This window comes from Pinus tabuliformis, chromosome 3_1, assembly GCF_031772625.1.
Source record: "Pinus tabuliformis cultivar Carrire ecotype Pingquan chromosome 3_1, CPIR1, whole genome shotgun sequence".
Classification (NCBI taxonomy): Eukaryota; Viridiplantae; Streptophyta; class Pinopsida; order Pinales; family Pinaceae; genus Pinus; species Pinus tabuliformis.
In genome coordinates, this window is record NC_142301.1 from 147,605,097 (window position 1) to 147,630,674 (window position 25,578).

The following is a 25,578-nucleotide window of genomic DNA, read 5'->3' on the forward strand; positions in this document are numbered from 1 at the left end:
TCACTTCAGAGGTGTCTTTGATTCTCCTGAGGCAATGATATTCTTGACATTTCTCTCAAACCATGACACCTGTGTAAAACGTGAACGAGGTTTTTCTTCCTTGGCATGTTGTGAGCAAAAACCTCTCTTATTTTTGCAAAATTAATCTCTGATTTCTCTGAAACATTGTTTGAGTGAAACTTATCCCGATGCGTGGAACAAGGAATTTTGTCGAAATGGAGCGAAATGAAGGGGATAGGGGGCTTCTAAATTCTTGGGGAAATTTTTGGGAGTGGGGAGGGATGTTAGGAAGCAGGGGAAAGTGGAATCTCAGAGATTGAGCGAGGGGAAGGGGTCCAAAAGGGCAAAACACAGGCCAAACCTAGAAAATTGCCAGGTTGTAGCTAGAAACTAGGGTTTGTGCAAAAATGAGGATTTTAGCAGATCTAAGGGATGGGAAGTGTTTTATAAGGTAATTTAAGGATAGGGGAAGGTGTATGAACATCAGGAAACAAGTTTTGCTGATGATTTGACCGTCCAAGAGGAATTGGCTTCAAAACCCTAAGAGAGGGAAATGACCTTGCCTAGGCACAACTGAAGCATGAACAAGATGTAAAATGACTCATTAGACACTGAAATGATCATGACAACCCTATGAATGATGATAGACTCAGTTGAATGATGACATGGACCACCATTTGGACAACTTTAGAAGGAGTAAAAGCAAACCCTAGACCTAATGCCTAGTGACCAAATTTTGCTTGAAGACTCACTGAAATGACAAAATTTGACCTTGACACTTCAAAATCACTTTTTAAGAGCACATTTGATCACTGGAGGAAGGCTGGAAAGACTGACACTAACATTGGCTCCAATGGGGATGGTAGCTCCTTGGAGGTGCCAAGAACCTTAGACCTCTGGGAGAGCAGACCAGTGCTTTCAACCATTGGGCGATGGAGTCAAAAACTCAAGCTGAAATGCATGACTGAAAAATGATGACTTGATAACACAAATTGACTCTCACTCAACTAAAAACTGACTCAACACTTAAACACAACCGACAAACTGAAAATGATGCTCAAAGGGGAGCTTATTCATCACAACCTACTCTAACAGTTTCATTCATCACCTGATCAAGTGAAATGAAACAACCAATGCAACCAAGTAAGTATCCCGTCTGTTGTTTGAATTCTCCACAAGTGCTTGCTTATGAACAACTAGAGAGAACTACTGAAAGGCAACTCCCATGACAACTTAGAAATAGACCCATTGAATGATATGAATTCTCTATCCGCCTCCAAAAACACTGCATAAGGATCTTGAAATTCAAGCACACTGGAACTTAGTTCATCCAATGGATTACTTCTCTTTTCCTCATACCATGAATGCAAACTTTGATCTGAGCCTTGTGATGAGACCTCTGCTGAAAATGACAAAGAAACTGACTGCCGGATCAAGCTTGTATCAATACACGTTTCAAGCTCACATATAGACAATGGAGATAGATTTTGACTACACACCTCATCCAAAACATCAGCTATTAGATCATGAAAAACTTGAAAAGACTGCTGCAATCCCATTTCTATTGGTTCCATTGTGATTACATGATTGCCTACATGCTGCTCATCTTGTTCTTGAGAGATTTTACGAGAATTCTTCCTTATAAACTGAAATGCTTCGAAACAAAAGGGTATAGAATCTTCCTGCATCATCAAATCAGGTATTTCGGCTGCCACACCTTCATCTATAATCTGCCCTTCAATTTCATTTGGTGGCTGCAAATCTGATGCTACAGGCTGCTCAAGAATTTTGTTATCTGTCTCATCCTCAACATTAAATGATTTACTATGCAATCTAACCTTCAAAAACTGAATTGATTCAAAACAAAATGGTACAGAGTCACCTTGAATCATTAAATCATGTGTGTCCACTTCCAAGTCTTCAGCTGCAACTTGACAATCAATGGCTTTCGGGGGTTGCAAATCTGAATATGAGAAGTCTTGAACAAAATTTTCATTGCTCTCAAGATGGTCCAAATCAAGACTTGTTGACAGCTGATTTCTGATTGCATGGAAGTTGTCTCTGATGAACTGACATGAATCAAAACAAAAAGGCAAAGATCCTTCACTTACTTCAAACTTTGATGCACTTTCCTCATCATTGTCATAGCTGATATGTGATGGCTGATCATTGTGTTTGAGCTGCTGAAAATGAACTTCCTCCGCCCACAAACTAGCTGCTGGTTCGTCTGTAAGATTAGCTTCTTTTTGGAGAACATAATCATCATCATACTGATCAAAATGAGGCAAATCATCGGTATAAAACATATCATCAAGCATGCAGGTCATATCAACAGATCTCTCTTCTCCAAGGTGATCTACAAAACAATCATTATCAGATCTATGACAACTAGGGTAAGAAACAAAATGTTTTGGATCAGCAACTTGTTCTTCTTCAATCAGCGAGCCATGATCTTGAACATCATAAGCATTTCTTGCGGTGACCTTTTCCATCATCTTTTCCACTGCACTTACCAAAATGTCAAGCTTTACCTCTAGAGATGTTGATTTTTCCGGATCTATGTTTTTCATCTCTTCTTCTTTCAACCTTGCCCTTCGAATCAGCAGATGAGCCTCTACATTTACTGCACTGTTTTGCATCTCGTGAAGTGTTGCAATATCCCTTTCTCTCAGCTAAAACTCCATCTCCGGATCAAAGGCACCCGGATAGTGCAAGAGAGCAGATCTAGTAGTAGGCCTTATATCAACTGGCATTGAATAATAAACTTGATTAAATCTGGCAGAAAACTGTTGTACTGTCTCACCTGGCAATCTTTTCAGCTGGTTATACTCTTCTACAATCAAGAAAAGGTTCTGCCCAATCATCCACCTATCGAGAAAAACTTTGACAAACTGCTGGAAATCTGAAATGCTTGCATCAGGCAAGGTTTTGAACCAACTCTTCACCTTGGCTTGCAAAGAAAGAGCAAAAAGCCTAATACTGACATCTTCATCATCAACTTCAAAAAGATCTAGAAAATTCTCAAAATTCTGCACATGTTGCTCGGCATTGACATTCTTACTTTCACCATCGAACCTCGGCAAGTATAGATCATAGTTTTTGGGGAAAACATGAAGAAAAGAAGGTAAAACAAGAGGTTTATATTGATCTGGAATTTTACAAGGTATAGGGGTATGTACAGCAGGTATAGGTTCATCACAAAATTCGGAAAAAGGATCGTGATCAAGCTCAAAGGCATGCAAATCTTTGGTTTTCACAATCTTCAAAGGGAAAGAATCAACTGCAGGCCGAGGATCTTTTCTCAAGCATAGTATACTTTGCAAAGCCTTCTTGACATTCTTGGGAAAAGAGAAGAAATAATTTATGACAAAGAACAAAATGTCTTGGATGAAATTCCAACTTGAATACCTGGTCTGTCCATGTTGTCCTTTCATGTTTTTGCTGGTCGGGATCCTCCTCCAGTGGAGTCTTTGGATCAGATCTGGAAAATGATTTAGAGTCGCCAAGTGAATGATTTCAGCCTTGTCAGTGTCTGATCGTTGTCCACCATCAACCATCAGATCTGAACTTGATGCATGTACTGGGGCAAATTGCAGATGAAGTGTTACATTCACTAGCTCACGGAGGTCGACTGAAGCAGCGTTTATCTACTTCCGTTTATGCAAAGCAAAAGCGTTTCGAAGGCTACCTGGCATAACTTCAGGCTCCGTCTAAGACTTATGAGACAAACACATCAATCCACAAACAAGTTTGTTCTCCCCAGTATGGTCGCCAGTATGTTAGCGCTTGAAATTTCACCTCAGGCTGAGAAAGGTAAACCTCAAGGCAACATCAAACCATTTAGCCTCGTAGCTAGCCCTACGGGGCAGGAGAAGGCTCTCTCCGGTCAATCTCGGCAGATCTTCAATGGGATGAGATGACCAACAAGGTAACACTAATATTAAGCTAGTAAACTGATTAAAAAGGTTGATTTGGGGTTTTTTGAGTTTTTGGTGGCAAATTGAGGAGAGGGCAATTTTGGGTGCGGGGATTGGACACAGTTTCTGCAGGGGGTTCCTTGGGGCGAGGTAGGAGACAGCGTTGATGCCTTTAACTGAGATGGATGGTCAGGAATGAAAGATGAAGAGCTAAAGAGAGCAAACAATAAATTTGAATTCTCTTTAGACAGAAGAAAACATTGAAATTAAACAAACTTAAAAGCAAAGCATGGCAGGCATGAATTCTTACTTTAACACTTCATTTGTTTAATGTGCAGAAGTAAAAGAAAGGAAATGAATCACATAACAAGCTTACAAGTACATTGAGAAACACACCATCAACACATGAGTCCACAAGAATCCCAAAGAGGACTGCAAAACCCTGGTCTTCCTTAGCCAAAAATTGTAGAGATACAGTGAATAATACAATGAAAGCTTATCCCTCAAGAGTCCAACCATGAAAATGAGCAAGAAAGTACATAATATAGATGATCTAACCTCTTCCCTGCCTCCATGGGTCGAGCTCACTATCCTAGGAGCTGTTTCAACCACTTCTAAACTAAGCACTACAATCTAGGCAGTCAAAACAACTTGCCTCTATAAACTTGGAAACCAATTCATACATTAAATTTTTACCCTTTTCATAAATGAATTTTATAGAAGAGTTACAAAAGGGTAAAAGTGTCTAAAAAGTGTCACAATTACATCAAAGAGGACCATCATTAACCTCAAAAAGTCAAAAAGAGTCAAATCTGCGTTTTCTGGGCTGAACAATGCATTTTTGGACAAAACTGCCTGACGGGTCGTGCCCCCCTGCCTGACGAGTTGCGCCTTTCAGAAGGATTTTGGAGGCCTTCCCAGTGTCAGAATTAGGTGCAAGATAGCTCATTGGAAAGGTATTTGAGTCTAATTTCCAACCCAACTGGAATTTTTCAATTTGGAGTTGATTTGACCTGTCAAAAATCAAATCGCCCAAGACTGGTCAAAAAGTGCCAAATGAGGCTGCCTGAAGGGAGAGTGCTGTTGCAGTCAACTTTTGAATGCCTTCCTCAACCCCAAATTGAGCTCATGATAGCTCATTGGAAAGATATTTGTGTCTAGTTATCATTTTACCAATCAATAAAATCATTTGGCCAACCAAGCTAGGAGAAAACTTGATTTTCCCAAGGTCACGTCAGAGGTATCTTTGATTCTCCTGAGGCAACGATATTCTTGAAATTTCTCTCAAACCATGACACATGTGTAAAACGTGAAGGATTTTTTTCTTCCTTGGCATGTTGTGAGCAAAAACCTCTCTCAGTTTTGTAAAATTCATCTCTTATTGCTCTGAAACATTGTTTGAGTGAAACTTATCCCGATGCGTGGAACAAGGAATTTTGTCGAAATGGAGCGAAATGAAGGGGATAGGGGGCTTCTAAATTCTTGGGGAAATTTTTGGGAGTGGGGAGGGATGTTAGGAAGTAGGGGAAAGTGGAATCTCAGAGATTGAGCGAGGGGAAGGGGTCCAAAAGGGCAAAACACAGGCCAAACCTAGAAAATTGCCAGGTTGTAGCTAGAAACTAGGGTTTGTGCAAAAATGAGGATTTTAGCGGATCTAAGGGATGGGAAGCGTTTTATAAGGTACTTTAAGGATAGGGGAAGGTGTATGAACATCAGGAAACAAGTTTTGCCAATGATTTGACCGTCCAAGAGGAATTGGCTTCAAAACCCTAGGAGAGGGAAATGACCTTGCCTAGGCACAACTGAAGCATGAACAAGATGTAAAATGACTCATTAGACACTGACATGATAATGAAAACCCTATGAATGATGATAGAATCAGTTGAATGATGACATGGACCACCATTTGGACAACTTTAGAAGGAGTAAAAGCAAACCCTAGACCTAATGCCTAGTGACCAAATTTTGCTTGAAGACTCACTGAAATGACAAAATTTGACCTTGACACTTCAAAATCACTTTTTAAGAGAACATTTGATCACTGGAGGAAGGCTGGAAAGACTGACACTAACAGATGGGACAATTTTCTACAATGGATCTTGGTCTGCTACATTACTTTCTTGGCTTGCATGTTCGCTAGTATTTAGAAGGGATCACCATCTTCCAACAAAAATATGCCCTTGGTTTACTTCAGTGCTTTGACATGGCTAATTATGAGTTTGTGCTTACTCCTTTTTAGTCCAGGGTTACTCCTGCCACCAGTTTCTCCTCCCAACAAGTGGATCCTACATTGTATCACCGACTAGTAGGAAGCCTACTCTCTTTGACACACACTTGACCTGACACTACTTATGCATTATGATTGGTTTCTAGACTCTCTTAGCATTCTCATCAGAGTCACTAGAAAGCATTGAATGATATTCTAAGATATATTAATGGAATTTCCAATTTTTGCATTAAATATACTGTTGGTTCTCCTAAGCTTGTGAATTTCATAGATTTTGATTGGGATGGATCAAGGCATGATCGAAATTCCACCTCCAAATTTATTTTCTATCTTGGTTATGCTCCTATTGCTTGGTCCCACAAGAAACAATCAATGATTATATTATCTACAACATAAGATTAATATCAAACTACAATGCCTGCAAGTCAAGAAGCTCTTTAGCTACAATATTTATTTCTTGAGTTTTGCATTCAATAGGATCAACCTACTCTTCTTTGGTGTGATAATGAAAGTGCAATACATATTTCTAGAAATTTTGTGGAGCATCAAAGGACGACACATATTGTGATCGATATGCACTTCATTCACCAACTTATTCAAGATGGAATTTTTAGCCTGGAGTATATACTTACTCAGGAACAAGTAGTAGATACTTTCACAAATTACTTGGTATCACCAAGGTTTCTTTAGTTACAACAAATGATTTTAGCGAAGGAAGTTGTCCTTCGGGGGTCATGTTGAGTCATCCTTTCTTTACCTCCTCATTTTTCTCTTTCTTTCCTTCTTTTCTTATGTACTTTGTTTTGGGGGAGAGTTCTTTCTTATGGGTTTTTCTCCTTTTTTTTCTTATGAGAGGTTGTACAAGGGTACCTAAGGACACCTTGTTGTCATGACCCATTCTTTTCTTTTTTTCTTTATTTCCTCCCTATGTTTCACTTATGGGGGTTGTTAGAGTTCCAATAAAGAAGATTTGGAGTTTGTAAACCTACATGAAATCTTTATCTATTGTGTTGTAAGTCTTATCTTCTAGCTATTGCTAGAAGCTTCCATTGCTCCTATATATTAAGTTGATGTATACCATTCTTTCTCAAGAAATGAAGTATTTTCTTCTTTAGTTTTCTTCATCTCTTCCACAGACGATTTTTAGATCTTGTAGTCTAATCCATGGGTGTCTTTTACACTCTTACAAGGACAATTTCAGATGAGAAGTGTTTTGTTTAAATTGGTTCCATGTCTTACATCTATGTAAATGTGTTTGGATAGGACATTAGCTTACAGTATTATTAGATATGCCTTCCATCACTTTGTCAACCAACATTGTGGTTGCAAGTTCTCTCCATGTTAGTTGTATGTATTTTGTGAGAAAAGGGGTTACACACCAACATAGGGGTGGCTTATATCCATTGATTTTAGGTAGATACTCATTTTTATTGTAGAGTCTATTTGTTATTAATTTCAATATCCTTTTATGTGGTTTTCTTATCTCTGTTTAGAATATGAAATGAGGGTTTATTTGTTTTTTTGTTTTGTTTTTTATCAATAATATAATAATAAAGTAGTTTTAAAGAATATTTTTTCTTTAGTTATTTTATATTTGTATTATAATCTTCACTAATAGGGATTTTTATTGGTTCATTTATTAGCCATTTATATTCTAGCATGTTTGATTTCATTAATATGAAGTTGTTTTAACTTTATATTTCCAAATATTTATTCCATATTTTAAAAAATTTAAAGTGCTATAAGTTAAGTATAAGTTCAACACAGGAAAAAAAAAACACACTTCTATGTATATAAAATTATAGACAATATTTCATAATATAAAAAAAAAAATTACTTTTCAAAAATCTAATTCTCACCTATAACTAAAGATAAAGCCTACCAAAACAACTAAAGAAGTTGATAGGTTAAACTTGTAACTGAAAGTAAATCCTACCAAGATAATGAAATTTCCTAAATTTGTCCTTTCATTCTTAAGTAGAGTTGATAGGTCGATGAATGTGGAGATTTGAAGGAAAAGCATGAAAAGGCAAGGTCATGGCACTGCCTAACGCATTTGTTTTATGTTTCAACTTTGTTTTATGTGTTGAGTAATTTTTATGTTTTGTTATATCACTTTGACAAGGATGGCAGTTGTAAGGCTTAAGATGTGTGGCTCTAGCTACCATTGTGTAGCAAATAACTTAAGATTTATATTTGCATAACTTTTATTAGATTTATATTATCAAATTATTACTCCAATGTCGTTTTTTTCTCTTACCAACTCAGCAGCCCCACTCGGTTGCAATTCGACTTAGGAATCTTACTTCCACCGATTTTAATTTTGCTCAACGGTACTTGCACGAGGGTTTCGAAGACCATGTGGACGCCAAGACCACCTTGAACTCGTTAACAATGATTATTATTACATGATTGCACGAGAAGAGACGTGTTTCTACCACTCGGGGAAGTAGGTCTGCCACCTGTCTAACAAGGGTTTCCAACCTTGATGTGTCCCACACGGTTCTTACTCGTCATGGTAGAGACTACTAGGTATATACATACATTGGTGTTTGTCAAATAAAAAAAAAAGTGAGTATATATATTATGTATCATACCCATTTTTAATGCTTCCCCTGGTAAATTGAATATGTAAATTAAACAAAATCAAAATTATATAGATAATTGTAGTTCTAAGTTTTAATATAATTTTATCGAAAAGTATCTCTATTAAGGATCCACTGTGAAAATAGAAAATAAATTATGGAAATCTATTTTTTAATATCCTACACCCACACATAAATGATGAAAATCTAATTTTTAATATCCTATAGCCACAAATTTGTCTAATCATTATTAAAAATCCCAAGCTCAACCAAAGTCCATGTAATGATTGGATTAGATACTTTTATTTACCTGAAAATTTGAAAAAACATAACCTAACTATTTTATCATCTCTTTTATTTTTAGATTTAATATGATATGAAAAGGTAATGTGCATATATATATATATATATATATATATATATATATATATCTATATTTATATCTATATCTATCTATCTATCTATCTATCTATCTATATCTATATTTATATCTATATCTATCTATCTATCTATCTATATCTATCTATATATATATATATATATATATATATATATATAATGTGGTTCATATGTACAAGTGGAATGATTAATTAACTAATGTGGTTTTATTGGATATAAATAAATAAATCTACTTTAATCTCCAAGTGGAATCACATTGATCTGATATTTAATGAAAATGTTACACTCCAAATAATGATTTTTGGTCTAGTAAACAATGCACAAGCAACTCTATCAAATATGGTACTCCTCATCATTTTTAGCGTATCATTCTAAATCACTTTGAAGACCTATTTATATTGAAAGTTTCCATATGAATTCACTTTAACATGGCTTTGGAATCACTCTAATCAGACATAAAACAAATATTTTGTGAACAAAACACCACTAGGAGGTCTAGGTTGGCCACCATTCCTCAAGGGGTAAACAAATGCATTTTCTTTGTATATCATCTTTGGACTTGTTTTTAAAGTATTGCTTTTAATTATTTTACATATTTCATGAGAGTTTACTTCGATAGGTCTTAGGAATATTTAAGGGGTGAACTCCATAAACAAAGTGTTTTCAAGGTCAATATTTAAATTCATATTTTAGAATATGAAATGCAAATGTTCAAGTCAAAGAAAAGTGAAAATTCACCTGATGTTGAGCTCATCCAATGAAACTAGCTTTCCTTTAGTTTCTGACCAATAACAACAACAAACCTACAAGATGGATTGAGATCAAGGCAAAATACATGAAGCTAATCATTAGAAGAAGAAATCAAATTTTGTAACATGACAGGTCACATCCATTGCCAAAGATGCATTTCATAAGACATATTGTTCATGATATCATTCATCTACCATATTGTATGCTAAGATTTACAATCATTCATGTTGAAGTCCAAATCTATTATCTATCTATCCATATACTTCTAGATCATGACTTCGACCTATCTTACTTTCATAAGATTTCCATACGTTCCTACTCCATTATAGCCCACTTTCAACCTCAAACAATGTATTTCTTATGAAGCATTTATTTAATATGAAGATGTCAGAAGTTGGATCTATTGCTAATAATTTAAATGAATTTAATACCGTTACCAGTTAGTTAAGTTCTGTAAGGGTAAATTTTGATGATGAAGTTAGGGATATGTTATTTTTATGCTCATTGCCAGAAATTTGGAATGGTTTAGTTATGGCCATTAGTAACTCTATCTCTGGATCTATTACTTTAAATTTTGATGACGTTATTGGTGCAATCCTAAGCAAGGAAATGCGACACAAAAGATCTGGTGAGACATCAGGTAATGCTTTGACCGCATAGACTAGGGGAAGAAGAATGGAAAGAGGAAAGAGCCTAGGATATCACAGTAAGTCGAGGAAAGGAATATCCAGATCCATATTGGAGATAGTCTACTAGAAATGTAGGAAGAAAGGACACCAGAAGAAAGACTGTAAGTCTCGGAAGGGAAACGAAGGAGACACACAACAAGAAAAAACTCATGAAGCGAATGTGACATGTGATGTGTTCCAAGATGCTCTGATTCTTTCATTAAAAAATATTATTGATGCCTGGGTGGTAGATTCAAGGGCCTCATTCTATCCCACACCTAATAGGAAACATTTTCATGATTATGTTCAAGGAGATTTTGGACAAGTTCGTTTAGGTGATGATTAACCCGATAAAATCATTGGAATGTGTAAATTTTTCATTAAAAAAAAGAATGTAAACCAATGGCTATTAAAGGAGGTAAGACATGCTCCATATCTAGAGAGATATAATTTCAACATGGCAGTTAAGAGGTGAAGGTTGTGTAACTACTTTTAAAGATAAAACTGTGAAGGTCACTAAAGGAGGCTTGGTAATAACAAAAGACAAAAGGTTGGTACATTGTATTTATGCAATGGTATTTCTAATTTTATTAATTCTTTAACCTCTACAGCAGCAGATACAACATTGTGGCATCATAGGCTCAGGAACATGAGTGAGAAGGGGATGCAGATTCTTCACTCAAGAAATTTGTTACCATGTTTGAAGCATGTTGATTTGGCTTTTTGTGACAATTGTGTTTATGGAAAACAGAAGAGAGTCAGATTTCGTAGAGTTGGTAAAGAAAAGAAGAGCGAAAAAATAAATCTTGTGCATACATATGCATGGGAACCTTCTCATGTATCATCTCTCGATGATTCTCGCTATTATGTTACTTTTATTGATGACACAACTAGGAAAACCTGGATTTATTGTATTTGAAATAAGTCTGATGTATTTGATACTTTCAAGAAATGGAAAACTTTCGTTGAGAATGAGACATGAAAAAATTTGAAGTGTCTTAGGTCAAACAATGGAGGTGAATATTGCAGCGAATAGTTTGATAAGTATTGTTTAGAGAATGGAATTTGTAGAGAGAAGATAGTTCCAGGAACACCACAGGAAAATGGTGTGTCAGAAAGGATGAACAAGACAATCATGGAGCGTGCAATGTGCATGAGATTTCATGCAAGATGGCCTTTAAAATTTTGGGTAGATGTTGTAGATATTGTTTTTTATCTAATAAACAAAGGGCCTTCAAGTTCCTTGGATGGTCATATTCCAGAGGAGGCATGGACAAGTAAAAATGTAAACTACTCATTTTTAAAGACTTTAGGCTGTGAAGCCATTATCCACATTAATAAAGAAAATAGAACAAATCTCGAGGCAAAATCAAATAAATGTACCTTTATTGGATATGGTGTTAATGATTTTGGTTATTTATAATATGGTTATGAAAGTCAAAAGATCATTAGGAGTAGAGACATCATATTCTATGAAAGGCTCTTGTATAAGGATCTGATGTACGAAAATAAATATTAAAAATAAAACAAACAATACACAATCCTTGATGAGATCATAGAAAAAGTAAAGGTGTCTGAAAATATTCCATTTCTTCTTAAGATAAAAATACTAACCATGGAAATTAAAATTCCAGCATTCCCTCTTAACTAGAGAGGTACTTTTCATTCTCTCTCAAGATCAATCTCCCCAACCAATCTATAGGTCTCTCAACAATATCCCAAGGGATAAATCAGATGTACAAGTCTCTCTTTATTTCAATATCAATCTCCCTGACTAATGCATGGATCTCTCAGCAAATTCCCAAGGAAGAGAACACAAGTCTCATCGTAAGGAAAGATACATAGCATCAAACACATCCATCAATCAATATCGCTCACAAGGCCAAACTCTTCAACCATATGAAATGGTTACACACGGTCCATCTCTTTGACCATATACAAGGTCTCTTGGTCAATGACCCAAGGGAGGAATCCTTATCTCAATCCCTCACTATATAGTCTCTTGATCCACAACCCAAGGGAGAGAACTCATCCTTCCCAACCAAACTCATTGGCCTCTTAGTCATCTGACTCAAGGAATGGAACTCAAGACCCATCTCCACAACCAATCCATAGGGTTGTCAACAACTGCCTCAGGGAGAGATCCAAACATTAGTGTCCCCAACCAAACCCATTGGTCTCTTAGTCATCATGACACAAGGGATCACTTCATGCCTTAGAATCAAGCTCCCCAACTAGATTCATTGGTCTTTTAGTCAACTTGCCTAAGGGAGTGACAATATTCTTGACCAATCAATTGTTCTCTCAACCATGTCCCAAGGAAGATTCATGATTCTATATAATCAATGTTACCTCTCCAAGGGTAATTCTCAGCCATTCTAGGCTTCTCACAGAAGCAAACATCAACAAAATACACAACTATAGAAAAGTAGCAATGGTGGCTTTAAGTACTTGATCAAACAACCTAAGAGACAACAATAGGTTGAAAAATTAGTTATTTATTCAGCTTCAACCATGGCTTCTTATATAAGCAATCATCAAAATATGTTATAGATAGATCAACTAGCCAATCATAGAATCAACCAAGTAAGAAATATTATCTTGTTGCTTATAAAAAATTTTCATCGTGGAGATGTCCATGGACTTGTAGTCCATTATGCCAAATCCCCCAAAAAAAATCGCCAAGCTCTTGCCTTTACGAAAACAACTCCCTCTTACATAGGACAAAAAATTCATTGGCCCTTGTTAGAAACATATCATCAATACATAGCAGAAAAAGCATGGGCTCATCTTCAACAGATTAAGATCCACATTGCTTTTTAGAACTTCTAGCCATCTTCATCTTGGAACTAAATTCTTTTCATCATAGACCAAAACATGTTGCAATCTGGATGATCTTGTCTTCTCCCTCTAATTCCAAAGCTCAACCAATCACAAGTCTTATTTTCCCAATATTCGTTCTTCCAAAATTTTCATTTATGCAATAACATTGATAGGATTCATCATGTACCTTCAATCCTTACTAGGAGGACAAGGAAGAACAAATACAACAAAACAAGATATACAAGGACAAGAAGAAAAAAAAACATTAATAATGATATAAAATAAGAGAAATACAAGATACATATCTTTTGAGAACATGTCATCTCCCTCTTAATCTTACCCTTTTTGCATCCAACCTACAAATCAATCTCATCATAAAGATGTCAATTCTTCTAGGAGCTAGGGTTTCTTCTTTTAAGTGGAAGAAATTAATCCATAAGCCCTAGGCTTTCATCTCTAATCCTAGATAGGGTTATAAATTGATTAGCTATGGTTTTGGCTCCAAAACCTAATAATTCTTCAATATTATTCTAGGTTTTACAAGACCACTCATCCTTGCATTCTTTACCAACTTCTTCAATATCGACATCAATAGTCCTAAGATTTTATAAACCCAAAAACATTCCTAGATTCTAGCCAAGACATCTAGTCTTCCAAACCATAATTTATCCAATCTCATCAAGTCTCGGCCTTTTAGCAAGATATCAAAACATGTATTATTCTCATAATTTGATTAGCCTTCAGGATTTGAAGAGGAATTTCAACCTCTTGATATGTCTTAACATCTTTGCATATATTTCTAATGTCCAATGTCATCGTAGTATTACTTCCTTTCACTATATCATACAAGTCTTAAGCATATAAAAAAGTATTCATGTAGGCTCGTATTCCTGTAGGAATTTATCTTCAGCTTTAGCAGACCTTTAAAGGAGCTTCCAAGTCTTGTTGATATTCCAAAGAAATGTTCTAACACTAATCGCTTTTTTTCATAGACTTGCAACTTACCACTCATTTAGAGGAGCATGTATTTCATATATATATATATATATATATATATATATATATATATATATATATATATATATATATATATATATATATATATATATATATATATATATATATATATATATATATATATATATATATATATATATATATATATATATATAGCTTAGACCTACAAGATACATATGATTGTATCCTCATACTTTTAAGATAACATCAGCCTCCTTTTGTTGTACTTATACTATATATACAAACCACTTTAGGTTCATATTCAAATCAAACTTCTCAGATCATACTTGTTCTTTAGTGATATGCCTTTGATCTTCAGATATTTTTGAATTTATTATTAATCCATAGATGGAACAATAAGCTTCAACCTAATATCCTTTATTAATGAGGGTAAACAAACATAGATAACACATGGACTTGACTCTTTTCTTAGATTTCAGATAGACTTGGTCATCATAAAGATCATTGGCTTATAACTTTAGTGTAACAACCCTGGTCAAAAATCCATGTAAAAACTAATAAAGGTAAAATAAGATCTTGATCATGGGACACATAATCCAAGATGAATGTTGTGAAAAAACATAGTGAAGGGGATCACATGTGATTAATTAATGGCTAAGGAAATGGCAAAGGCTTTGGAAAGGAATGAGGAATTTATTGGAATTCTATTTATGAAAATAATGGAAATTAGGAGAAAAGGAACATGAAAGGTCAAAGGTTGCATGTGAGGAGTAAAATTAAGGAAAACAATGGAAAATGAAGAAAATAGAGGCCTAATTAATAAAAATTCTTATGAGGATCAGTTCACAGACTTTTTCCAGTTCAGTTTTGGAGCTCTCTCTCTATTCTCTATCTCTCATACTCTTGCACACTTAGAATTTTCTCGGAGCACTCTTGGAGGAGTGTGGAATACTTGGAGTTTTGGAGAAAAAAGGAAAAGGAAGAGTAGGAAATCACAAGAGGACATCGAGATCAGTAGCTACAGTCTGTTTTGATTGCAGGTACCAAGTTGCATGTATGTTTTCCTCACTAGTTTTGGCATGCATAAAATATGCATGTGGTTGCTTGGTTATGATATGTCATTGGTATGGAGGATTGCATGGATTGATAGTGGATATTCCTAGCCTTTCCATTTCCTGGATAACCATGGTGTTGTGGGGTTTTTTTTTTCTAGTTGGTTTTATTATGCCTTTGGTTGTGGGTTGAGTTACCATTTCCTGGAAGCCTTGGTTGGACAAATTATTTAGTAGCCCTGTAACAACTTGGGTTGAGTTACTATTCTTAGAAGCCTTGGTTGGAAAAACACTCTGAAAGCCTTGGGTTGGTTGAGTTACTAGTCCTAGAAGCCCTGGTTGGAAAAACATTTTGGAAGCCCGACAACAGCTGTGGGTTGAGTTACTAGTTTTGGAAGCCCTGGTTGGAACATACACTCTAGAGCCATGGAGAGCTTGGGTAGAAACCAAGATGGTGATGGTTAGTGAAGCATGGTTTCTTGGAATGAATAAGTCTTCAGATTGCACGATTACTCAAAGAACATGAAGACCAAAATAGATACATTAAAGGTAAAGAAGGTATCTGGTGGGAAGATGTAAAGAAAGTTAGAGATATTTATGAGGAGGAATTAACTTGGAGTGAGTTCAAGAGGCTATTCCAGAAGAAGTATCTATCAGAGAGATACTATGATGGCATGGAAAAGGAATTTTATAGCTGAAGCTAGGATTTATGACCAATGAGGAGTACACTAGAATAATTCTAGAGTTGTTGAGGTATGTGCCTAACCTCAAGGAGGCAAAGGAAAATATTTATAGATTCATCAGTGGGTTGCTGATATCATTCAAAGACAATATTGAGTTTGATGAGCCTAGATCATTGGAGGAGACCATTCGGAAGCTAAAGAATTGTTATGAGCAATCAAAGCGCAGATTTGAGACTAAGTCAAACTGGAAAGGTAATGCAAATAACCAAGGAAAATGGGAAAAGAAGCAAGAAATACCTCAACGTATAGGTAATAAAGAGAATGAAACGCCATCTAAGAAGTTCAATGGATCTGACAAAGGACATGGACTTCGATCTGAGGAGCAGAATAAGGATGAAGGTTGGAAGCCTTTATAGTGCTGGACTTGTGGAGGAGAGAATCGTAGGAGAGATTGTCCACAACATCAAGGTGGTAGACCGTAGTTCTACAATGCTCAAGAGGCAGAATCAGTGGGAGATTTTGGACAAAGTATTCCTAGGATCTATGCAACGTTGGATAATAGGCAGGCAAATCACCAGGCATCTATTATGGATATGGACGGTAAGATTTGTGATTAAGTTGTTTCTATTTTGATTGACCCTGGATCTAATTATAGTTATGTTAATCCTGACCCGGTGTATAAGTGTGGTTTGAATAAAGAAGTACATGCAGAGTCTTGGTTAGTGAAGTTGGCTAGAGGTACAAAGAAGCGAGTTCATCATTGGGTAAGAGCTTGTGCATTTTAGTTGAATGGTATGTCTACATCAACACATTTGAATGTATTGTCATTGGGATCATACAATATATTGTTGGGTATGGGCTTGCTGTATATTTATAGGTCCAAGGTGGATTTTTATGACAAGGATATTGAGAGTCTGGATGAAAATGGGGAACAAAGAGTCTTGCAGAGTAAGAATAAAGCAACATCAGTGAGAATGGTGGCATCTATGCAGGCCAAGTGTAGTCATAGGAAAGGGCGTGTGTTATTTGCGGTGCATATTTCTAGTGACAAAGGTAAGGAAGTTGAGGATGTAGATTTTTTGAGCAAGTACCTAGTTCTACAATAATTTTAGGATGTATTTCTCACAAAGATTTCAAAATTTTCACCTCACAGGGAAGTAGAATTGTCTATTAAGTTGGTAGCGAGGGCAGCGCCAACATCTAAGGCACCTTACAGGATGAGCACACTGGAGTTGGTAGATTTGAAGCTACAGTTGAAGGAAAATTTGGACAAGGTATACATTAGGCCAAGTGTATCACCATGGGGTGCACCGATACTGTTTATGAAGAAGAAAGATGCTACTCTTAGGTTTTGCATTGATTACAGGTAGTTGAACAAAGTGACCATCAAGAACAGGTATTCATTGCCGAGGATTGATGATTTGTTCGATTAGTTGAAGATAACAACAATTTTCTCGAAAATTGATCTGAGATACAGATATCATCAGGTAAGAATTAAAGAAGATGACATTAACAAGATATCTTTCTGGACCAGGTATTGACATTATGAGTTTGTTGTAGTTCCATTTGGTTTGACTAATTCTCCAACTACTTTTATGTGCTTGATGAATAGTGTGTTGTGTCCTTATTTGGACAAGTATATTATTGTGTTCATTGATGATATTGTTATATTATAAAAAGGAAGAAGAACATGTCGAAAATTTAGCAACAGTATTGAGATTGTTGAGAGAGAATCAATTGTATTCTAAGATGAGCAAGTGCAATTTCTTTCAGATTGAGGTACATTACTTGGGACATGTGGTCTCCAAGGAAGGCATGTCAATGGACCTAGAAAAGGTAAGAGCTACCATGGAGTGGGAAACCCCTGGGAATGTGGATGAGGTGAGATCCTTCATGGGGTTAGCATGGTATTACAAAAGGTTCATTAGGAACTTCTCCCAAATTGCATATCATATCACATCATTGCAAAGGAAAGGAAAGAGGTTTGAATGGAGAGAGGAATGTGTAACCAGTTTTGAGCAGTTAAAGTAGTTGTTGGCACATGCTCCAGTGTTAAAGATCAAAGATACAAACAAAGTCTTTGTGGTATGTACAAAGTCTTGCAAGAGAGGGCTTGGTGGAGTCCTTATGCAGGAAGGACAGGTAATGTGCTATGAGTCACAAAAAATAAATGAGCATGAGAAGAACTATCCAACACATGATCTTGAGCTGGCAGTGATCATTCATGCATTGAAGATGTGGAGGTACTATCTTCTTGGTAGATGATTTGTATTAATGATTGATCATAGTGGATTGCGGTATCTATTTAACTAACCGAATCTTAATGCCAAGAAAGCTAGATGGTTGGCCACAATTAGTGAATTCAACTTTGAGATCAGGTCTATTAAAGGTAAGGAGAACAAGGTTGCATATTCTCTTAACATGCAGATACAGGTGAATCATATAGTAGCTATGAGCTCCTATGGAACAAATCTACAGGATAGGATCTTATAGGCTAGTCAGTAAGCTAACAAGTACATGGAGCTTAGGCACAAGTTACAATAGGTACAGGTGTAGGTATAAGTATAGGTACAAGTGCAAGTAAAGGTGCACGGGATGTGGATTATTATCTCATAGTAGATGGCTTGGTCAGGTTTAGAGATAAGATATATGTGCCAGACAACAGTGAGGTCAAGAAGGTGATCTTGAGGGGTTTCATGTGAAACCATAATCAGGTCACCTAGGCTATCAGAAGACACTGACAACAGTGAAGAATTTTTACTATTGGCCGAATTTGAAGAGAGACGTGGAGAAGTTTGTGGCTAGGTGCTTTGATTGTCAGTAGGTGAAGGCAGAGTGTAAGCATCCAGGTGGACTACTACAGCCAATTCTAATTCCAGAATGGGAATGGGAGGTCATTTCCATAGAATTTATCACAAGTTTTCCAAGGACATATAGGAAGCATGATTCCATCATGGTTGTGGTGGATAGGTTGACGAAGGTAGCACACTTCATTCTAGTGAAGTCTACATACTCAACGAACAATGTAGCACAAGTTTTCATCAGATATGTAGGGAGGTTGCATGGTGTCTCGAAGAAGATTATGTTAGATAGCAATTCTAAGTTTACTTCTAGGTTTTGGAAAGAGTTATTCGTAGGGTTGGGCACAAGGTTGGCCTTCAACACAACTTATCATCCAAAGACATATGGAGATACATAGAGGGTCAACAAGATATTGGAGAATATGTTGAGGATGTATGTGATGCATCAACGGTGAAAGTTGGAAGAGTATCTTCCACTGGTAGAGTTTGCTTACCAGGTATCAGGAATATTTGAGGATGAGTCTGCTTGAGGCATTGTATGGTCGGAGTTGTAATACTCCTATTAGTTGGAGTGATCTAGCTAACAGGGTATTGATAGGACCAGATATGTTGGCAAAATGGACCAGGAAATGCAGGTAATCAAGAAGAATTTGAAAGTAACACAGGATAGGCATAAAAGTTATGCAGTTCGAAATAGGTTATTTAAGGAGTTTCAGGTTGGGAAGCAGGTGTACTTGCGCTTCAAGCCAAAAAATAGCTCTTTGCGGATTTGATCATCTACCAATATGGCACCCCAGTTTTGTGGACCTTTCGAGATTCTTGAGAGGATTGGGCCAGTAGCCTATCAACTTGCATTTCCTCCGATAGTGAAATTCCATGATGTTTTCTATGTGTCATTGCTTAACAAGTATGTTAAAGATATTGATCATGTGATTGATTGGTATGTATTGCAGTAGAGCCAGAAGGAGAATTCCAACCGAAACCTCAGTGCATTTTGTAGAGAAGGATCCTCATACTTCGGAATCTAGCAATCGAGCACATTAAGGTGTAGTGGAAGCACTTTGGGCCCGATGAAGCTACATTGAAGATGGCAGATCATATGCATGTTATGTATCCTTCTCTATTCACTGGTTGAGCGAATGTTTTGGTATATGTTTTGTTACATGCATTGGTATGATGTTTCGGTATATGTACATATGTATATGGATGTAAATACTGCTATGAGCTATATTATAAAGCTCAAATAAGCAGGTTGGGTGTCATGTCATTATGATGTTATATTTGTCATGTTGTTATGTTGGTTTACTTCTCAACAGGTTGATCACTGTAAATACTGTAATGAGCTAATTTATAAAGCTCCATGGGAAGTATGTTTTGCTTACATAAATCTTGTGGTTGTAGGTGTTGTTGAGCACCGAGGAAAGTGTTCCCCCAAGGGGGAGGGTTTTGTAACAACCCTGGTCAAAAATCCATGTCAAAACTAATAAAGGTAAAATAAGGCCTTGGTAATGGGACACGTATTGCAAGCTGAATGTTGGCAAAAGACATAGTTATGGGGTTAAATTGTGATAAATTAATGGCTAAGGAAATTGGAACAGGAAATGGAAAAGGATTTGGAAAGGCATGAGGCTTTTACTAGCATTTTATTTATGAAAATAATGGAAATTAGGAGAAAATGGAGGTGAAAGGTCACATGTTGCATGTGAGGATGAAAATGAAGGAAAATAATGGAAATGAAGAAAATAGAGGCCTCATTAATAAAAAGGCTTATGAGGATTAGTTCATAGACCTTTGTCAGTTTAGTTTTGGAGTGATCTCTTTATTCTTTGTCCCTTATTCTATTAGACACTTAGAGTTTGATTGGAGAACTCTCAGAGGAGTGTGACATACTTGCACTTTTGGAGTAAGAAGGCAAGGGAAGAGTAGGAAAGAACAAGACGACATCGGATTCAACAGCTACATCGGGTTTTGATTGAAGGTATCAAGTTTCATGTATGTTTTCCTCACTAGTTTTGGCATGCATGGCATATGCATGTGGTTTCTTGGTTACGATCTGTCATTGGCATAGAGGATTGCCTGGATTGACAATTTATTTGCCTAGCCTTGCCATTTCCTGGATAGCCATGGTGTTGTGGGTTTTACTTTTTCATTTTGGTTTCCTTTCTTATGCCTTTGGCCATGGGTTAAGTTACTAGTTCCTGGAAGCCTTGGTTGGACAAACACTTTGGAAGCCCTATAATGGCTTGGGTTGAGTTAATAGTCCTAGAAGCCTTGGTTAGACAAACACTCTGGAATCACATGGTGGGTTGAGTTACTAGTCCTGGAAGCCATGGTTGGAAAAACACTATGGAAACCCAATAACAGTTGTGGGTTGAGTTACTAGTCCTGGAAACCCTGATTGTAACAAACACTCTAGAGCCCTGGACAACTTGGGTGGAGACAAATCTGGTGATGGTTAGTGATGTCTAACCATGAGGTGGAATCACTAGTTAAGGGTTGAGGTGGTTTGGCCTTTGGAATCCCTGAATGGTTTTGATTGATTTTTTTTATGAGATCCCACATTCATGCTTGGAATATGGCATGGGGCTGACTAGATGAAAGAAATATTTGGTTCAACCTAGTCGATTGTTGAGTGGTTCGTGAAAGTCCCATACCTGGCAGACTTATGCAGTCATTAATAAGAGCTCTCTTTCTCCTTGGTATTTTATGGGTAAGTATAATTGTTTATATGTGGCTTATATGGTTGTTATATCCTTGATATTTCTGTTGTTTATATGCTAGTTATGAATGATTTTTATGATAGTTAAAATGTATGGCTCTCATCATGTTTTGGTTAATCATTGAATGAACAATGAAAATGTGACTTGATAGATGGTAATGCAGTTATTGTGATGAGGCATCAGTGCTTCTTAGTGGTTCTCAGATAAGTATGAGACCCCTATGCTCAGAACTATTGTTTAAACCTGTAGAATGCATATTTGTGACATGTTTAACGAAATCCATGACATGGCTAGTAGCGGTCCATTCAAGTCATTATTCAAGTGATTTCACTTGTATCATTGTTCTAATGATATCTTTCATTTCTGGAATTTTCATGGAGTTTTTGGAAGTGACCTGAGCCCTAGCCCTTAAAACTGGCACAAAATTCGGAGTTGTAGGCATAAACCTACTTGGGAAAGTCCCCAATCACATGCATCCCATGATTTGGGAGTGACTATAGGATTTGAGTCGTACTCATGACCATGTGATGGGAGAGAATGAGGGTTTAATGCAGTAGAAGGCTAGTTTGTCTATGGGCTAGTCACCTAGAAGGTTTAGATGGCTCTTGGGGGTTTTGCAGTATGTCTGGAAGGTCTATGTAGTGTGTTCCATTGGTTCAACTTCCTTAACTGACACATGGGGATTTGAATCATATCATAGTAACTCTTCGTCACATGTTTACCCCGGTTCTATGGTTACTTGGGTAGGTGTGGTAGGGTGGTTTTACATTCAGTTTTGACTTTTTCATCCTCTACTTAGATTACAAGAAACTCAGTCCTAAGTGAGGTATATTTGGCCTACAAGATACTCTAGGTTTCTTAGACCTCCTTCAATAACACAGAGTTAGACACAATGATTTACCACACCTGGATGTACAGAGGTTACTCAACCATAACCTCAGGTTCATATCTTGAAAAGTCATGGATCATTCACATTATTGAACAATCAATACCATAGATATCATGTAATTCAGATGCCATAGAGATATGTTTCATAGGGACAATAAATTATTTAGTTTCTTCAATTCCAAAGAAACTTGCATGATTGATCTCGATTTTCTCAATAGCATTTGTAGAATGATATTACCACAGAGATACAATAGTATCACTGTAACTCGGCTCGATTAGGCTCAAAATCTTAGTGTAGTTTTCTTCGTAAACTTGCATGGTTCCACATACACACACACACACACACACACACATATAGCCTTAGGTCTGCAAATTAGGAGAGCCACTAAACTTTGCTTCACAAGGATAAGGATCCATAGAGAACCTCACATATAATATTGTCACAAAGAAGCTCGCTTACCATATAGATAAGCTTGCATACCATATGAGAAAATGCCACAAAGAAGCTCGTATAAACCATAGAAAATACATCCACAGAGAGCCTCGCATGATTAGAGAATAGTGCCACATATAAGCTCGTATGAACCACATAGATACTTTTTGTAGAACTCACATTTGTTGATGCCACAAAACTTGAACTAGTAATCCCACATAACTCACATATTTTCACAGGGAAACTTAACACAGAACTCACATATTTCCATAGAGAAACTTGCCAAAAAACTCACATATTTCCATAGTAACTAGATTCTACAGGACTTCCATAAGAGGTTCCACGTAGTTCACATAAAGGTGCCACCGAGGTGCCAAAAGGTGTTAGAGAAGCTGGCTTGTCATAGAGATAATTGTCTCAAATCAAGGGAATGAGGGAGCTCAGATCTATTCATGAAGGAGGAGGCTCGAGCTTGAAGAATACCATAGACCTTTGGCTCTTACTAAACCTTAGCCTCTTAATAAACTTTAGAACCTTGGTCCAAAAAAAAATGTACCACAAGAATTCAACCCTTCATCAGAGAAAATTCAGATTCCTTTTTCACGACGTCTCTTTAACTCTTTGCTCTGAAACAATGTTGATTTTTCTAGGAGAAACAAACTAAAAAAAATTCCTTCGACAATAACCTCTTCCAATGATTATTTAGCATCAATTGCATATATATAACATCTGATATTATTAAGAATTTACACATAAGAAAATTTCAACCATTAAACATGAAAGAGCAGTAAAAATAACCATGAGACAATGAGAGAAGAAACACAAAAAATTAGGACCGAGGCTAGGGAAAAACCCACAAGGGGAAAACCGATAAATCTTTCCTTATGTGAGAGAGAGTTCAGCATTCATCAATTCATTAAAAATAACAATATCAAGCTAATAGACAAACCTGTGACTAATAACAAGATCAAGTTCCAAACCCTCATTTTCCTTTTGATTTTTGCCCCCTTCTACTACTTCTAACTTCGCTGGATTAGAGATAACCATGACAAAAGTCAATGTCCAAATGAGGAGAAGTGATATCCTATATATAGTTTTCACAGAGGAAGAGTTTGACTTGATTATTTTAGGAGACATTAAATATTAATTCAAATATTCCATTTCTTCTTAATATGAAAATACCGAACATGGCTACTCAAATTCCAACAAAGAGGGCTTTATGTATGGGGATATGCATGAGGATATTTGCGTGGAGTAGCCCCTGTTTTTGTATAGGAACATTCACTTGTTTGCAGGATTTAGTGTTCCTTACATGGTTTCAAACAAGCTCCTAAATGTTGGTATGAGAAGATGCATCATTTTCTTCTTGCTTATGGGTTTAATTTTTGTCATTTTGATCCTACATTTAACACTCAAAGATAGGGCTCTTATTTATTGATTCTAGTTTTGTATGTGGATGATTTGATCCTCATAGGGATTTCTTCATCTATCGTTTGGAATGTTAAGGAAGCGTTGATGGGACAATTTGATATGATGCCTCTTGGTCTGATACATTAATTTCTTGGCATGCATGTTCACTAGTCTTCAGAAGGGATCACCATCTTCCAAAAAAAATATGCCCGTTATTTACATCTATGCTTTGGCATGGCTAATTGTGAGATTGTGACTACTCCTTTCCAGTCTAGTGTTACTCCTACCACTAGTTTACCCTCCTAATAAGTGGATCCTACATTGTATCACCAATTGGTAGGAAGTCTACTCTATTTGACACACACCCAACTTGGCATTACTTTTGCATTATAGTTGGTTTCTAGATTCTCTTAGGATTCTCATCAGGCTTGCTAGAAACTAGTGAATCATATTCTAAGATATATTAAGGAAACTTCCAATTTTTTCATTAAATATACTATTAGTTCTCCTTAGCTTATGGATTTCATAAATTTTGATTGGGATGGATCAATGGATGATCATAATTCCACCTCTAGATTTGTTTGCTATCATGTTTATGCTCCTATTGATTGGTCCTGCAAGAAAAGATCAATGATTACATTATCTCTGCCATAAGATGAGTATCAAGAAGCTCTTTGGCTACAATAATTATTTCTTGAGTTTGGCATTTAGTGGGATCAACCTATTCTTCTTTGGTGTGATAATTAAAGAGAAATACATATTTCTATAAATTTTGTGGAGCATCAAAGGACGAAATATATTGAGATCCATATGCACTTCATTCACCAACTTATTCAAGATGGAATTCTTATCCTGGAGTATGTACTTACTGAAGAACAAGTAGTAGATACTTTCACAAATTCCATGGTATTACCAAGGTTTCTTTAGTTACAACAAATGCTTGGAGAGGAGGAAGTTGTCCTTCGAGGGTCATCTTGAGTCATCCTTCCTTCACCTCCTCATTTTTCTCTTTCTTTATTTCTTTTCTTACGTACTCCGTTTTGGGTGGAGTTTTTTCTTATGGGCTTTTCTCCTTTTGTTTGCTTATGAGAAGTTGTACATGGGTAACTAAGCACACCTTTTTGTGAGGACCCATTCTTTGCTTTTTTCTTTATTTCCTCCCTACCTTTCACTTATGGGAGGTTTTAGAGTTCCAATAAAGAAGATTTGGAGTTCGTAAGCCTACATGAAATCTTTATCTATTG